Source organism: Narcine bancroftii, chromosome 1, assembly GCF_036971445.1.
Source record: "Narcine bancroftii isolate sNarBan1 chromosome 1, sNarBan1.hap1, whole genome shotgun sequence".
Taxonomy (NCBI): Eukaryota; Metazoa; Chordata; class Chondrichthyes; order Torpediniformes; family Narcinidae; genus Narcine; species Narcine bancroftii.
The window spans coordinates 262,391,567-262,409,560 of record NC_091469.1 but is presented as its reverse complement, the minus strand read 5'-3'; the positions used below and the strand labels follow the sequence as shown (position 1 = coordinate 262,409,560).

General features: G+C 40.8%; 1 long non-coding RNA gene across 1 annotated transcript in view; it reads right to left on the bottom strand.

Moving 5' to 3' along the window:
- Nucleotides 1-404: 404 nt before the first annotated feature.
- Nucleotides 405-17,994, bottom strand: part of LOC138742555 (uncharacterized) — a 57,943-nt gene continuing 40,353 nt past the window's right edge. The window contains exon 2 of the long non-coding RNA XR_011344259.1: nt 405-1,451. This is a non-coding gene — a long non-coding RNA (uncharacterized lncRNA). The remainder of the gene's footprint in view (nt 1,452-17,994) is intronic.

Genomic DNA, 17,994 nt, shown 5'->3' with positions numbered 1-17,994 from the left:
TTTCATGGCTCTCTAACTGGATGCAGCTGGAGAACTTCTACCTGCACATTTACCCAGTTATGGGCTTGCTTTAAAATAGTGCAGGGCAGCTTTAATTGGTGCTAATCTTTATAATATTGATCCTCTGCTGAGGTTCACAATGTATCTTCTTCTTCTTTGGCTTGGCTTCGCGGACGAAGATTTATGGAGGGGTGTGTCCACGTCTCCTGCAGGCTCGTTGGTGACTGACAAGTCCGATGCGGGACAGGCAGGCACGGTCAGGCAGATTGTGTTTTATGGCTGTTTTAACCAACACTAATAATTTTTGTGGTTTGTACTCACATTACACAGTGTGGATGTGGATTGCACTTTGCAATTTCTGTTCCTGATCAAATTTAGGACCCAAGCATTTCAATCTATACAGATTAGATTAGATTCAACTTTATTGTCATTGTGCCAAGTGAAATACAAAGCATCCAACCAGAAGTTGGAAAATAGTGCTATTGTAGCAAACAAAGACATAGTAGTCGGTGTGAGTTTATAAGCACAACCCCCATAATACTTTGCTACCCCCAGGACCATTGTGACATCAGCCTGGAGGCCTGGCAACGCTCCTAGTGCCTTGGGGCTCTTGGCCCCACACGAGCCTGCACCTCTGTGACGCAGTTCAGTTGTGGATCGGCACAGTTTGCTACACTATATACCAATAACTACGTGCAAATAAAAACAAGTGCATGCAACAAGCAAACAATTATAAAAGTAATGATAATTCAATGTGAGTGCAGGACCACTCAGTGCTGTGATTTATGGTTCAGCAGGGTGTCAGCCTTAGGGAATAAAAGCTCTTCTTGATCCTGCTTGTTCAAGAGTGAAGGTTCCTGTAGCACTTACTAGATGGGAGAAAAGTTAAAAGTTCGGGTAAGATGCATCCTTGAATCTGCTCTTCACCCTGCTGAGACAGTAGTCCTGATGGATGTTCTCAATGGTGGGCAATTGGATGCCTATAATCCACTGGGCATTTTCACCACCTGCTGAAGTGCTTTATGGTCTGATGCGAAACAAGTTCCATATCACACTGAGATGCCATAGGGAAGTGCGCTCTCAATAGTACAGCAGTAAAAATCCATCAATATTCTGGGACAGAGATGTACTTTCTTCATGTTCTGCAGGAAATAAAGGCGCTGTTGCGCCTTTTTGATCAGGATGGAGGAGCTCAGGAACCAGATGAGATCATTGGAAATGTGGACACCAAGGAATTTAAAGTTTGATGCATGTTCCATCACAACTCCATTGATGTAAATAGGAGCATGAGTGTGGGTTCCAGGACTCCTGAATTCCACAGTGTCCTCCTTGGTCTTCTGCATGTTAAATGCCAAGTTGTTGTCAGCACACCACGCGGTCAGGTGTTGGGAACTCATCCCTATGGGCCGTCTCATCATCCCCTCTGATCAGGCCAACCCTCATGGTGTCATCTGCAAAATTGATTATGGAATTAGAACCATATACAGGAACGCAGTCAAAGGCGAAAAGGGAATACAGGAGAGGGCTCAGCACACAGCCCTGGGGAACACCTGTGCTCAAGGTGAGAATGGAAGAGATTATCTACAGATTGGGGTCTGTTAGTCAGAAAGTCCAAGGTCCAATTGCAGAGGGATGAACTGATATCAAGCTGGTGAAGTTTGGGAATCACAACAGCCTTCTGACATAAGAGTTGGAGCTGTCCAAGTGGGCCAAAGCAGAGTGAAGTGCCGTGGAAGTGGCATCCTCAGTCGACCTGTTGATACGAGAGACAAATTGATGAGAGTCCAGGATGATGGGCAAACAGTCTCTCAAAGCACTTTGCAATGATGGGGGTGAGTCAACTGGATGGAAGTCATTCAGACTCGTGGAGGTGGGACATTTCAGCACTGGCGCGATTGTGACAATCTTGAAGCTTATAGGAGCAACTGCCTGGGCCAGGGACAAATTGAAAATGTCAGTGAAGACCCCGGCCAACTGTTCTGCACAGACCTAAGCCCACACTGCCAGACTGCCTCAATGGGTAGAAATTCAATGTTTTAAGTCTTTGTCAAGACTAAGAATAGATTAAATATATACATTTCTTGATAAAGGGCTCAGACCTCAAACACTGATCATTTCTCCCATGGATGCTGTTTGACCTGCTGACTTCCTCTAGCAATGCTTTGTCTACTCAGGATTCCAGTATCTTCTGCTATTTTAATACCCACCTTTAAAAGTGTGTGAACCAATCAGCTCACCCAATTCCTACACTTGTAGAAATGCACAAGATAGTTGATATTACACCCACTCATTCTTCCATCTTGAGAGTCAAGAGCTCTTTTTTTTAAACTAACACACAAGTTAACTAATTAGTTAAGAATTATTTTTCTTTGAAAGTGGACAAAGATAATCCTCTTGTTGAATGAATGATGAAGTCTCAGTATTAAATCTTTCCTCTCCCAGAAATGTTCCTGCTCAGTTTTAATAGAGATATTGCAAAGGAAAAGGTCTTAAACAGGGTTTCCCACTGTTCCAACCACATAACCAGTTCTTCATGTCGTATGCAGGGCACTAATACCTCGGGTAGTATGAATCTCCTTGCCTTCAAAGGAAAATTTAAAGCTTTACTGAAAAAAACCCCAGCATAAATACCATACTCTAGACCATTTAATAAGGATATAAAATGCTGGTGGGGGCCTGAACAAGCAGCTGCAGTAAGTTAAAGACAGTACAGGAATTGAGCCAAATAAAAGCACAATAAGTTCTTCAGGAACTGAACAGCAAAATTTGGTGCCAAAGAACGGAAAGGCAAGTAATTTTAGAGTAACTAACCACCAGCAAAGAATTTGTAATACAACCCATCCTCACTGCAGTTCTCTCAGTTATAGTGCTCCACCATTAGGGTGGCTGGATCTCAATCCACTGCATTTTCCATCTGGTTACACTTACAATCTGTTAATGGAAGTACTTGCAATCCCCTGAACCTCACTCTTCTCAAAGTGGGATACTAAGTGTCACAGACACCATTAATCAAACACCTGGGACTGACATAACCACATAATGATGCCTCTCGGAGAGGAAAATACAGATCAGAAAGGTCTTCTGCTCTGCTCTTTGATTTTCTATGCTATTTGTGTACAAAGTCAGGAAATTAATGCTCATGTATTATATGATTCATCATATTTGACAAAGTCTTGTATAGCTCAGGGATACTAAGGCTATGTAGATAAACAATATCTAATGAAGAGACGGTAGAGAAAAAGACGGTGAAAGGGAGAATGTGAGGAAAGGGGAAGACAGTGTATGAGAAGAGACTGGAGAATGGAAAGTTGAAAGAGAGCAAAGAGTGGAAAGACAGGGAATTAAGAGAGGAGGCAGAAAGGAGGGAGGGGAAGAGTAGGAGGGAGATCAACAATCAAAAGACATTCAAGGAAGCCAGGAAGTACTTTCGAAATTCACAACCAGTTGGTCTGGAACAAGTTAGCAGCAAATTTCAGGATTTTCCCACAGCTCCTGTAAATTCACCAGCTTGAGATGATTTTACCAATAAGGCAACATGTTCTTCTGGAAAAAATAAAATTTATTTGTGATTTTTTTTTTGCATAATAAAAGAATTAACCTGAATCTCTCAGCAGATTTTTTTCATTCTTATTTAGGACTGGCTGGGTCACTTCTACCAGATGATTGATCCCATATTCTCCTCACAGCCACTAGCTTTAGTTAAATTCAAAGTGCCCATGGTCCACTCTTGAACCGTGTTCAAGTTGTGATGGAAGGAATATCTTCACAACGGAGAATTCCAAAAAACGCTCATGGTTTGCTTTAGTTCTCTGTATAACATTAATCATACAATCATACTTGATTATGATTCCTACCGTACTTGCTCATATTCTTTTACTTCCAATAAATAAATTAAGGAAACAAATGAAAAATGGTCTGAGGACCTTGAAAGAATATGGGTGTAGCCAGTGCATCAAAGCACAAAGGTAAAGTTTTGATGTTGGTAACAATAAAGTTTCAGGAAAGATTCTTTCACATCAAATGTTATTAAACTGAAACTGCCTGCCATAAACCAGTCCTGATGAAGGGTCCTGGCCCAAAATGTTGACCATTCTTTTTCTCTCACTGATGCTGCTTGATCTGCTGAGTTTTGGCTCCAGATTCCAGCATCTGCGATTTCTCATGTGGCACCATAAACCAGCGTTTGTGGCAGTGTCAGTAGAACCTTGTTTCTCTTTAAATTGTGCCAAGCTACTATCTTAAAAAAGTAGTCTCGAGGAATATCAGAATCAGAATTTATTGGCACAAACACGTCACAATGTTCATTTTTTGCGACAGCATCACAATGCTAAACCGCCTTACAAATAAAATAGTGCAAGTAAAAGCCAAAGTAAGGCAGGGTCTGTGGTTCATGGTTCATTCAGGAATCTAATGGCAGCGGGGAAGAAGTGGTCCTCATGCCGCTGAGTGCTCATCTTCAGGCTCCTGTACCTTTTTCTCAATGGTAGCAGAGTGAAGAGGGCATGGCCTGGGTGGTGGAGGTCCATGAGGTTGCTTTCTTAAGACAGGGCCTCTTGTAGATGTCCTCAATCAAGTTAAGACTGGTACCCATGATGTTGCAGGCCTAGTTAATAATCTTCTGGGGGCTTTTCCAGTCCTGGTGTTGGCACTTTTCTGTACCAGTCAGGGATGCAAGGAGCCAGAATGCTCACCATGGTACATCTGTAGAAGGTTTTGAGAGTCTTTGGTGAACATACCGAATCTCCTCAAACTCCTCACAAAGTATAGCCGCTGAAGATCCCTCTGTGTGATTGCATTGACGGAGAGGCTCCAGGACAGGTCCTCAGAGATGATGACAGCCAGAAATTTGAATACAGAGAATGAACAGCAGACTAGAATTAATTTGAATGGTCCTCCTGCACCTGAACAACCAGCTCATGTCACAGGAACACAAGAACTGCATTAGGCCATTCAACTCCTTGAACCTATTCCACCATGCATTTAGGTGACTACTGCCACCACAACAACCCCATTTACAAATCTTTGGTAGCCCATAATAGACTTGCTTAACAAAAGTGTTTTGATCGCAGTCTGAAGATCGCAACTGACCAGAATCTCTAACATCAGGTGTTGCATGAAAGATGTTGAGGCACAGTAAAGTAGCTTGGTGTCCAGCTTGGATTGGGAGGTAGTGAGTAGATCACCCATCTCCGGCAGCAAGATCCTCAGCCTGCTTCAAAGGGCAGACTCACAAGCAAGACCCACAGCTGAAAGGACATTCCACTGCAGCTCATCAGCTTCAAGGACAGACAATGGGCTTATTCCTCTCTAACACACAGCTCTTCACGTCTCTGATGCATTTTACGAAAGTACACAATTGTGTTACATATCTCAGAGGGTTGGGTAGGGCATAAATGAAAGTAATGTAACAATCAGTAGGGTCAATTGTAATTTTGTGTCACAGTACAAATTGTTAATAGGTTGAAAGTCTTTTTGCACATCTCTCCCCATTTCTACTTCTATCCCATTATTTAATGGGAATAAAAGAATGAAATAAGGGAATATGCTGTCAGTACTGGATTTTGCATCAGGCATGTTTTTAATTAACATTTTAAAAAAATACTTTTATTTTGGGATAAGTTTTTTTTTCCCCCAAACCCAGCATTTATTGCCCATCCCCAAGTTCTGTTGAGAAGATCCATTGATAGCAGTCTGTGTGTTGCTGGGAATGGAGTTCCAGGATTTAGATTCAACAACAAGAAAGTATTCGCAATATATATCCAAGACAGGGTGATGTACAGTTCAGAGATGTACAGTGATACAGGTTGCAGATTTGAGAGAGAAGGAATCTTTAGGGTGATGCATGGAGAGCCAATCAGCAGGGCTCTCTTATTTGGATGGTGAAGAGATAGTTGGATGTTATTGGATCTGGGCTTACTAGTTGAGCAGAATATAACCCATGACAGTCATGCCCGATAAGTGATGAAAAGGCCATAGGTAGTTATTCAGAACTGCAGGATCTCCACTTTCTCATCTATTTATACATCTTGTCCAAAGTTCATATTTATTGACAGAGTGCATACATGACTGCCTGTGAGCCAGGCAGAATTCCTACTTATTGGTAACTGAAAACTGTACTCAAGAAAAGAGATACATATACAAAAGAGAAATGTAAGCAAACTGATTCTGCAATATATAGAAAAACAAATCAGCAATGAATAATGTGCAAAATAAGAGTCTTTAAATTAACCTCTGATTGAGTCTGTTCCTTAGGAGTTTGATGGTGGAGAGATATCATCAATTCTTGAACCTGGTTGTATGAGTAATATGGCACCTATACCCCTTTCCTGATGGCATTAGCAAGAACAAAGCGTGCTCTGTGTGGTGCGGATCCTTGATGATTGCTGCTGCTCTCTGATGGCAGTGTTCTACATAGATTTTCATGATGGTGGAGAGAGTTTTGACTGTGATGAATTGGGTTTTTTGCAAGGCTTTCCATTCAGAGGTATTGGTGCCCCCATATCATGCCATGATGCAGCCAGTCGGTACACTTTCCACTACACACCTGTAGAGATTTGCCAAAGTTGCTGATGTCATATCGAACCTCTACAAACTCCCAAGCAAGTAGAGGCTTTCTTCACAATGACATTAGTATGTTGTGTCCCAGTGAGTGTTTGATCAAGAGAACCCATTCAATGGTAATCAGAGTAGATATCCACTATTTATCTTGTTTATCATGGACAATGATAGCCACTTTGGTTGTGCCAATTTTACTTAGCACCAAAGACCCAGCCTGCTGAGTCTAAACACCTCCCTCTGCAAGTGGATTCTTGACTTCCTGCTGGGAAGACCTTAAGCAGTCCAGATTGGAAACAGCGCTTCCAAGATAGGAAACCAACAACTGTCTCCCCAATCAGCTATGCTCCCCAATCCCAATCAACCTAACCCCTTACCCTAACCGGATGCCACCACCCTGATTATACAAGTATATTGTAGGAGCCTTAAAGACTAATCAGAATAAAAATAGACTAGGGATTCCTCACAGCCATCCAGAGGCAAAGAGAGAATAAAATTCATAAAAAATCCATTTTGGAAACTTTTTTTGGATGATTTTTCCAGTTGGTCCGTCACGGGCCTTTTCCAATCTGAAACCACAATCACGGTTCCATGTGTGTCACATGGGCCTTGTTTACGTCATGAAATGGATTCAGTGCCAGAATCAGGCAGGTGTTTTAGACACCCAGCATTAGGCCCCTTTGAAATTGGCAGGAGCTTAAAGCACAGTGTGAAAGGGACAGCAAGGCCAATTCACCCCTGAGACTGGGCCTCTAAAAAAGCAAATGAAAAAAACGTATATATTGAAGAGAAAGCCAAAATATACACAACCCCACTTCAGAAATATAATGAGCTTATGATGTTTCTATATTTTGTTAGACTCTTCAGCATCGATGCGTTAATAACAGGGTCTGCTGTAAGCTATACTTTCACTTCCAAACAATGTTTGGTTCACTTTGACATTTTGGTACAGCACAGAAAATATGACTTCAAACAGAGAGTTATGTCAGAATGGCCAGTCTTAACATTTTCTAAAAATGAATCCAAATGATCATTTACCCAAGAACAAAGACCAAATTAGGGGCTGGTAGAAACATAAAATGATCGAGAACATTTGATCAATCTGAAGAACTCAAATGTTATTTTAATGCTGCTTTCTTATTCCATAATATTAGAATTAGAATTTTTGCATGAAGCAAATAAGTAAATGGCTTTAATTATTTAAGCAGGAGATTGAGGTTGATTGGAGTTGGTGTGTGGAGTTTAGCAGTGATTAGATGCAGTATAAAAGCAGTCAGATCATCTTGGCCTACAACACCATTACCAGATCTTAGGACAGCAAATCAGGGATGTCACAGACTCATGGAAAAATACTTTTGTAATTCCCCATTGAGTAGGGGAATATTGAAGAAGAGAAATTAACCACGGGGAGAATGGTCCAAAGGAGAAGGGAGTAGCAAGAGGACAACACTAAAGTGAAGTAACAAAACATTATGGGAGAACATAGCTACAAGAGTTGCACTATTAATAAAACTTTAATTTCTAGTAATTGGATTGCTACACTCTCATTCATAATTTGAATTAATTTCAATTTAAAATGAAACAAAATATTCAGTTACTTGGTGTTGCTCACCCAAAGTCAACAATTTTTATGGTTCCTTCGTGCATTCAATGCATAAATACACAGGCCCGCATATAACTACTTGGGTTTCCTTCCCCACGTGCGGTTCATGGAAGGTGCAGGAACCGGTCTTCAGCATGCTTTTGTGGCCTGCTGTGGTCTCTGGATGGTGGCGACGGAGGAGATGCAAGATGAAGTGCAGCACCTCCTGCGATCGCAGGGGAGAATAACGGGGTTACCGGAGAGATGGGTTGGGATTAATGGGCAGACAAGGGAGACATGGAGGGAGCAATCCCTGTGGAAGGAAGAAAGGGGTGGATGTGTCTAATAGAATCTGGCTAATCCCCAGTCTTCTAGGACTATGTCTGTGCCTCGAGAGGATACAAAAATCTCTGAAAAGGCCTCAGCAATATCCTCTCTGCCTCTCTCAGTAACCTAGGATGGATCAAATCGGGCCCAGGGGTCTCATCAACTTTAATTTCTTCAATAGACACAATACTTCTTGATATCAACATGTGTTCACTCCTAATGTATGATTGTCTTCTGTTCAAGCTAAGAGATCAGAGCACTATGCTTCACATTTATGTTATTCATATAGAGTAAAACCCCTACTATCCAGAATTAAAGCAACCAGAAAATCCACTTATCTGGCATCTATCAATCCCCATGGGTGCTGGATACTGGAGGTTTTACCGTACTTATTAGTTTATATCAGGTAAACTTCACTCACATGGCAAGGGTTCGATATGTTTCATGCTGCTTCTTATCTGTAACTATTCAAAGATGGCTGGATTAAATCCAGATTGGGTATCATTTCATAATCCAATCATAAATCATGCATTTACAGATAGGAGATTTTTTCCTATGATCATGTAGTGACCTATTTTCTCAATGCTGCTTTAAATGAGCAGTTGCAAACTTTCTCATTCTGTGCCAAGGCCAATATCTATTCTAAGATGCTTGTTCATTGCAAAAGCCCCATTGGTAAAGAATGTGGTCCATCTCACAGATAGACCTTGCTATTTTATTATTCACATTCAACTGTTAAAATTGAACAAGAAAATCTTTAACAATTTAATGATACAAGCAGCATCAAATGCTTCAATCCAAAAGGAGCTAGTCAGCATACAGGATGGAGGTTGAAAACTTGGCTAAATGGTACACCAACAACAATCTTGCACTGGGTCAGCAAAACCAAGGATCTGATTGTTGACTTCAGAAAAGCCAAAGAAATACAATCCGGTGATCACTTGCGGTGGGGGGGTGGGGGGAGAAGAGGGAAACCAGAGGTGGAGAGGTTCAGTAAATTTAGGTTCTTTGAGGTCACCATCTCAGAGGATCTTTCCTCGAACCACTGCACCAATGGCATCGTGAAGAAAGCACATCAGTGCCTCAGAAGTTACCAGAGGTTTGGTATGACACCAGAAAGCCAGGCAAATTTCTACATAGGTGTCGTGGAATATGTGCTGACTGGCTGCATCACGGTCTGGTGTGGGAACACCAATACCCCATGAGCATAAAGCCCTCCAAAAGGTAGTGAACACAGGCCAGGACATCACAGGCAAAACCCTCCCCACTATTGAGTACATCTATAGGGAACACTGCCATCGGAGGGCAGCAGCAATCAGCAAAGACCCACACCACCCAGCACACGCTCTGTTCTCGTGCTGCCATCAGAAAAGAGGTGCAGGCCCCACGTGACTCATACCAACCCCCAGGTTCAGGAACAGCTGCAACCCCTCCACTATCAGAATCCTCAATGATAATCTCAATCAGAGATTCATCTAAGGATTCTTACCAGTGCACTTTGTTGATTTTCTTTGGTGCTCTCTCTATTACACTGTTTGTTTACATTTGTTATCTGCTTACATTTCTTTTATTTGTTTACATGTTTATGCTGTGTACAGTTTATTTTTTTGCACTACCAATTAGTGGTAATTCTGCCACGCCCACAGGAAAAAGGAATTTCAGGGTTGTAATGTGATGTCATGTATGTAGTCTGACAATAAGTCTGAAATCTGAAATGATTTGTAAAGCATGTGACAGACCAACAGGTGTAACTTTAAGTAAAATAAAATATTCCTAATGAGCAACTGCAGAATATCCAATCCTATAAATGGACAAATTATGATTTTATATGTGAAATATTTTTAATTTCCTTTAAATATGCTGGACTGCATTCCATTTGACATCTGAAGGGAAAATGTATAATTTTAAAATGGGTGCGTCCGAGGTTACTTCAGGTCATTCTACTGTAGAAATTAGAGCCAAATGCAGCCTCTAAGCTACTGTGCATCAGAGAATCTGAAAAATAATTATTTTTAAAGCCTTTTTTAAAAAATGTATTAGTTTGGCAGGTTTTCTCAATCATTGCTATTATGGTAGGCTTTCCAAAGTGGTCCATCAGCACAAATCTGTAAGTGATCAACACCAGGTTTAGTTGCTCAGTTTAAAGGCAATTGTTTTCAATCATTGAGGAGAACTTTTTTTTTACTTGCACATTATGCTTGCAAACATTTTCTGTGCAATATAAATATTGACGCTGTAAAAATATAAAATTTAACCTTTTCTTATGCTAAAGGAGACGGGAAAATTTCATTATTTATACTTTATCCCCTTGACAAACCACTTCTCAACTGAGGGCAGGGATCTTCTGATTACCCCGTGCAAATATGATTTTTAAAAAGTCTGCAATTGCTTCCGTAAATTAGATCAGGGGCCAGACAGTAGTTCTATTTTTTTTTTAAAAAGTGTAAACAGAGCTGTAAAAAGAAAAAATACAGGCTTATTTTTAGATCCTTTCAAATATCCCCAAGTTGTTTAGAGGATTGTCTACTTCTGATACGAGTCTTTATAATAAAGTGCTGAGTGCAGCAAAGCAACATGCTATGGGCAAGCACTCAAACAGCAATCCGACTTTTCTTTTTGCACTTCATTAAGGAATAAAGCTCAATTAGAACACAGGGAAGAGTTCTCCTTCAGAATGCTGCCAACAAATTTCATGTATCAATCTTAAATGCCACTTAAGGTACAGTACTGCAATACCTTCAATGTGGCTTTGGAGTAGCAATGAAGATTTTTCTGCTCGACCCAGTCCTCATCAAGGACTCAGTAGTGGAGAGGGTCAAGAATTTCAAATTCTTGGGTGTCAACATCTCCGAGAATCTGTCCTGGAACCTCCATGTTGATCCAATCACAAAGAAGGCTCGGCAGCAGCTATACTTTGTGAGTTGTCTGAAGAGATTCAGTATGTCACTGAAGACTCTTGTAAACATCTACAGGTGCACTGTGGAGAGCATTCTGGATGGCTGCATCTCTTGGTGGCTGCATCACTGTCTGGTGCCAACTCTCAGTACAATAAACTCCAGAAGGTTGTTAACTCGGCCTGCGACATCACAGGCACCAGACTTCACTCCATCAAGTACATCTACATGAGACAGTATCTAAAAAGCAGCCTGTATCCTCCAAGACCCCATCACCCAGGCCATGCCCTCTTCACTTTGCTACCATCAGGGAAAAGGTACAGGAGCCTAAAGATGAGCACTCACCGGCACAAGGACAGCTTCTTCCCCTCTGCCATCAGATTCCTGAATAATCAATGATCCCAAAGACACTGCCTTACTTTTCATGCACTGTATTTTTTTTAATAGTGATGTTGAAAGATGGTTAGAATATGAATGTTTGCACTACGATGCTGCCACAAAGCACAGAATTTCATAACTTGTTCATGACAGTAAATTTTGATTCTGAATCAAACTATCAGCCTTCTGAATCCAGGTGGAGGTGCTCAGCCACAACCACTTAAAAAAAATCCACTGACTGTGGCAACCACTTCTGTAGTATGTACTGCCTCAGTAATGGTGCAATCTCTCCTTCCCCTCCTCCAGCCTTGCCGCCTCCTAATTTTTGCAGTGCCAAGTCCTTGCTGCAGGGAATAGTCATCTGCCATCAGACAAATTAGAAAAAAAGACAAGTCGTTGCAAATCTTATTTCTTGGGTAATTATAGAGTCATTTGGTGGGAAAACCAGGAACATTAGGTTTAATTTCAGCCAAACTGGGACTGAAAATCTTCTCTCTCTACTGGGTATTAGAGTCCCAGAGAGATGCGCAAGGAAACCTGAATCCTCAAGGAAATGAGTTCAACAAACAAAACTGCCCATAATTCAGGACTAATTGATATCAAATTGCCAATTTAATTCAGAAAGGTTGCAAGGATGACTGGTGTACAAAATAGAATATTAAAGCTGAACAATAATAGGCAATCCTGGGGATATATCATTCAAACATTACAGTATTGGGATGAGTTTGTAATATTTACAGATAAATTATTGGTCCATTCCTGCCATGTTTATTGGCAAATTTAACAAAACACCATCCATTTAATGAAAGTGAGAGATCATTGTTTCTAAAAGAACACTCAGTAAAATGCAATAAATAGATGAAAGATTCATTTACAAATTATAACAGTAACCAGCCTTCAAAGTTTGTTGTAAATCATTACAGAATGTCCTGAGTTAATGAAAGATTAAACACAAATTTGAGTATTTAATTTTGCCAACAATCATTTTCAGGTTTATGTGTGAAGGTAGAAGCATGTTAGCTGACCCACCAATCAACAAAAGTACTTAGAAATATTTTCACACTTACAATATCTGTCTCTACTTTTTACAATTCTGATAATAAAAAATATGAATATTTATAAACAAAATAGTTTGCTCATTCTGGCAGATCTCCTGAGGTTCTGCTTCAACTAAGTCACAGTTTTTTAAAAGCAGGATAATTGTATAAAGCAGTTCTCTATTATTAAATTACAGCAGAAAATCTCAGAGGGGTATTTAATGGCTACAAGATATGATTGCTCAAAGTTCCTTGATCAGTAACAATATCAATTTCTTATGAAATGGTGACCTATTACAGAGATAACAGATTGATAAATTGTGCTTCACTCTTCTGCACCACCACTCTCCATTCATTGCTAATTCAAAATAAAAATTCAATTAATGCGTTTTCTAATTTATAATATAAAGTAAGCGATAGATATCTGTTCTGTATGGAGGAAATGTGGCCTCCCTGCCTGTCTGGAATATTGTGGGTGGTCACATGTCCTTCCTGTTTGAAACTTACTCAAAGTCACATCACCTGTCAATTCAAGGTTGGACTCTGGTCATCCTTCAGTGCACACCTTACCATTGACCAATTTAAATCATCAGGGTCATTATTGGCTCGAAGCACAGATTAGCACTGTATATAACACCAACTCTCAGCACAATCCCTCTCTGCCTCGTGGTCCAAGCCCCGGACATCGTTCCATGCCAGGTTGCTACTGTGGACATCATTGTATGTGTCCCAAGTAAGGTGTGCACTACACTGAAGCTGACCCACAAGTTCTGAAATATGTCAGTGCTCACATATGGTCAGGGAACTGGGTAGTGTGTGTGTAAGAGTCCCTGTTTGTAGGGTGTGAGGGGGCTGAGTATAAGTATACCAATGTTGAAGTCCATTTGAAGTCTGAGGTGAATGTCTATATTGTCATTTAAGGGAAATAGTGATCGAGTACCATTTAGCATTCTCCCCTGTTTGTTTCCTGTGTGTTAATAAAAATTACATGTGATTGTAAGATTAGAATCCATACGCATCTCTGTGAACCCATTGACCCTGCTACCCTTCTCAACACGACAATATCTATCATCTTAATGTGCCCTTTCGCTTCCAAATTTGCCTTTTGATTTGTGTGGCCCCATTTGGTGCCACTTTAGTCAGGGGATCAACCACTGGCTTATTAATGTCCACTGCATGCATATAGACTGAAAAATGAATGTAGTCAACCAGTGTGCAATGGAGCCAGCACTCACATTACAGGGTGATCACTCCTCCTCAAACCAAGCACCCTTTAACGCACAGAAAGAAGGTCCCTCCACCCACTATCTAAGCTCATTTTTTTAAAATGTGACCTAGTGCCCTTCTGCTTCATAGTAACTTTTCTACTTTCTGTCAATCTGATTAAAAAGAGCCATTGGTCGAGAGGGCCAGGTACGGTGAACATCCGGGTGAGATTGGAACTGTGGTCTCACAGCACCAGAGATCCAGATTCAATCCTGACCTCGGACGCTGTCCGTGTGAAGTTTGTATGTTCTCATTGTGATTGTATGGGTTTCCTATGGGTGCTTCAATTTCCTCTCACTTCCCAAAGATGAATGGCTGGATAGGTTCATTGATTGCTGCAGGTTTACCCAGGTGTCAATGTGCGGTCGAAACTAGACGACTTGATGAGAATGTGGGAAAATTTATTTAAAAAAAAGTCTTAAGACAGGATGAGTAAGACATGCAATCATAGAAAGTAGGTGTGGGAGAAGGCCATTCAGCCCTTTGTGCCAGCATCCCAATTCAATACCTTAACATAGAAACATAGAAGATAGGAGCAGGAGTAGGTCATTCAACCCTTCGAGCCTGCTCCGCCATTCAACGAGATCATGGCTGATCTTAAAGTTCAGTACCCCGTCCCCGCCTTCTCTCCATAACCTTTAATACCCTTATACTGAAGAAATAGATCTAATTCCCTCTTAAATATATTTAATGAACCTGCCTCTACTGCCCTCTGTGGCAATGAATTCCACAGATTCACCACCCTCTGGGTAAAGAAATTCCTCCTCATCTCGGTCCTAAGTGGTTTGCCTATTATCCTCAAACCATGGCCCCGGGTTCTGGATTTTCCCATCATTGGAAACATCCCATCTGCATCCATTCTGTCCAGTCCTGCCAGAATTTTATATGTCTCTATGAGATCCCCTCTCAATCTTCTAAACTCCAGCAGGTACAATCCCAATTTGCGCAATCTTTCTTCATAAGTCATTCCTGCCATTCCAGGTATCAGCCTGGTGAATCACCTCTGCACTCCCTCCATTGCAAGAACATCCTTCCTTAGATAAGGTGACCAAAACTGCACACAATACTCCAGGTGGGGTCTCACGAAGGCCCTGTACAGCTGCAGTAAGGTATCCTTGTTCCTATACTCAAACCCTCTTGATATGAAGGCCAACATACCATTTGCCTTTTTAACCACCTGCTGTATCTGCATGCTCGCCTTCAGAGACTGGTGTGCAAGTACCCCTAGGTCTCTCTGCACTTCCCCACCTCTTAATCTATTGCCATTCAAATAGTAATCTGCCCTCCGGTTTGTATTACCAAAGTGGATAACCTCACATTTATCCACATTGTAGTGCATTTGCCATGGATCTGCCCAGTCCCTCAATTTATCCAAATCACACTGGAGCTTCCTGACCCCCTCTTCCATGCACACAACCCCTCCTAGCTTAGTGTCATCTGCAAATTCGGAGATATTACATCCAATCACCTCATCCAGATCATTAATGTAAATTGTGAACAGCTGGGGTCCCAGTACAGATCCCTGTGGCACCCCACTGGTCACCACCTGCCACTCAGAAAATGAGCCATTTATCCCAACTCTCTGTCTTCTACCTGCCAGCCAGTTCTCAATCCACATCAATACTTTGCCCCCAATCCCATGAGCCTTGATTTTGGAAGCCAGTCGTTTATGCGGGACCTTATCGAAGGCCTTTTGGAAATCCAGGTACACCACATCCACTGGCTCTCCCCCATCTATTTTACCTGTCACCATCTCAAAGAATTCCAATAGATTTGTCAAGCACGATTTACCTTTTGTAAATCCATGTTGACTATGTCCAATCCCTTCTCTGCTAGTCATATGCTCCGCTATTACATCCTTAATAATGGATTCCATCATTTTGCCCACTACTGATGTAAGGCTCACCGGCCTATAATTCCCCACTTTTTCTCTACCCCCCTTTTTAAATAGTGGGGTAACATTAGCTACCTTCCAATCCATGAGTACTGATCCTGAGTCTATCGAGTTCTGGAAAATAATTCTTAAAGCATCTGCTATCTGAATGGCCACTTCCTTAAGTACCCTAGGATGTAGATTATCAGACCCTTGGGATTTATCTGCCTTCAATCCCACCAATTTCCCCAAGACCAGTCCTTAGAGATACTGATTTCTTTAAGTTCCTCCCTTGCATTAGTCTCTATGTTTCCCAACATCCTTGGGAGGTTATTTGTATCCTCTCTTGTAAAAACAGAACTAAAGTAAGAATTTAATTGGTTTGCCATTTCCTTATTCCCCATTATATATTCCCCTGATTCCGACTGCAAAGGACCTACTCTGGATTTCACCAATCTTTTCCTCGACATATTTATAAAAGCTTTTGCAGTCATGTGACCTCAGTACATACCCTATTTAGGCTTTCTGTCTACACCCCTTTATTCTTTTACCTACAAGGGCCACATCCTTTTTGAACTGGCCTCAACAACTTTCTGTGGTAGGGTGTTCTGTAAGTTCACAACTCCAAGGTTCTCATCTCAGTCGTAAATGGCTTACCCTTTATCCTGAGTATAAGTGGGTGGTTGAGGACAACAATGGGGCAAATAGGTTGCTTCCATGTTGTATAACTCTAGCACTGCTATAGGTGAAACCTGCCGATAAATCTTGCAGTTAACGATAAAAGTCCAGAAACAGGATTTGCAGTCAGCTGAACAAAAAAAGGAGAATGAATGTTTACATGGATTATTAGAACCTAAATGATTAAAAGTTTAAGATTGAAACAAAGCCAGGTTTGCATAAATCATGAGTGAGATGGAAGTCAGATTTAGACACAACAATTGCCAAACAACTCTGGTCAGATCTGTGCCAGGGAAGATTGTTGGCAACTATTGATGTCAGGTATAGATTGGTCAACTATAATTTTTTTCCCATCACCTATGCCTCACCCCACAGAAATTACATCAATACAAACCCGAGTTATCAGAGATGTGCTTTAGGTGTGGTAGAGATGGTTGATTCCTTCTTACAGTCTACCTGGCTCTGCACAAAGGTATGACCTTTGTGACACCCTAACTAAGATCACAGGAGTCATCTTCCAAGTGGACCGGAGCTTTGTCTTCTGGGTTACTTTGCAAGTGTCGCTAAATTCCAAATTAAATTCACAGATATTGCTTTAAGTGTGGCCAGGAAATGTATAGCAATAAGATGGAAATCTAATTCCCCCCCTCCTCATTGATTGATGGTCTTCAGAAATGAACAGCTGCATTCCATTTGAAAAGCTCACATACAGTCGTAAGAGGGGATAAAACACCTTCCTAAAAATCTGGAAGCTTTATTTAGAACATTTAGGCACTTCACTGGTGCCACCTTAAGGTAACAATCACTACTGACCTTTAAAGTTTTTACCATGCTACCATCACATCTCTGCGTTTTAATGTATGCACTGATGATGGGACTTTTCGGTTTCTTTTTTTTCCCTGTTTAATTGGACATATTTAGAGGGGATGGATGTGGAGGGATGGGTTTTTCTTAACATTTGGTATGGTTGTTGATTGTTAAATATATTTAAAATGATAAATAAAATATTACAATAAAGATTGTAATTAAATGATTATGAATTTTGACAATATCAAAAACTGAGATTAACATTAAAAATTAAAAGAGATTTCAGATGATGGAAGTCTTTGTTGCAATCCCTCTATGGCAAGTGGATCCTCTTTTACGTAAGGAGGTCAAAACTTTTGCTAATAATCTATCAAATCTGCACCATTAAACTTGCAGTCTCAGACAGAACACATTGTGGTGTCTTTAATTACAGATTTTCACCTCTTGGAAAGCATTATCTGAGACCTTAACTCATTGTTCACTGTACCTGCCACTAATGTGAAAGGACATTGAACAGGTTTCAGATGTCTGAAAATCAGAAACTTTTAAAAAGCTGTTCAAAGGAGATGCTATTAATTGAAGTTAAAATAAAAGTGT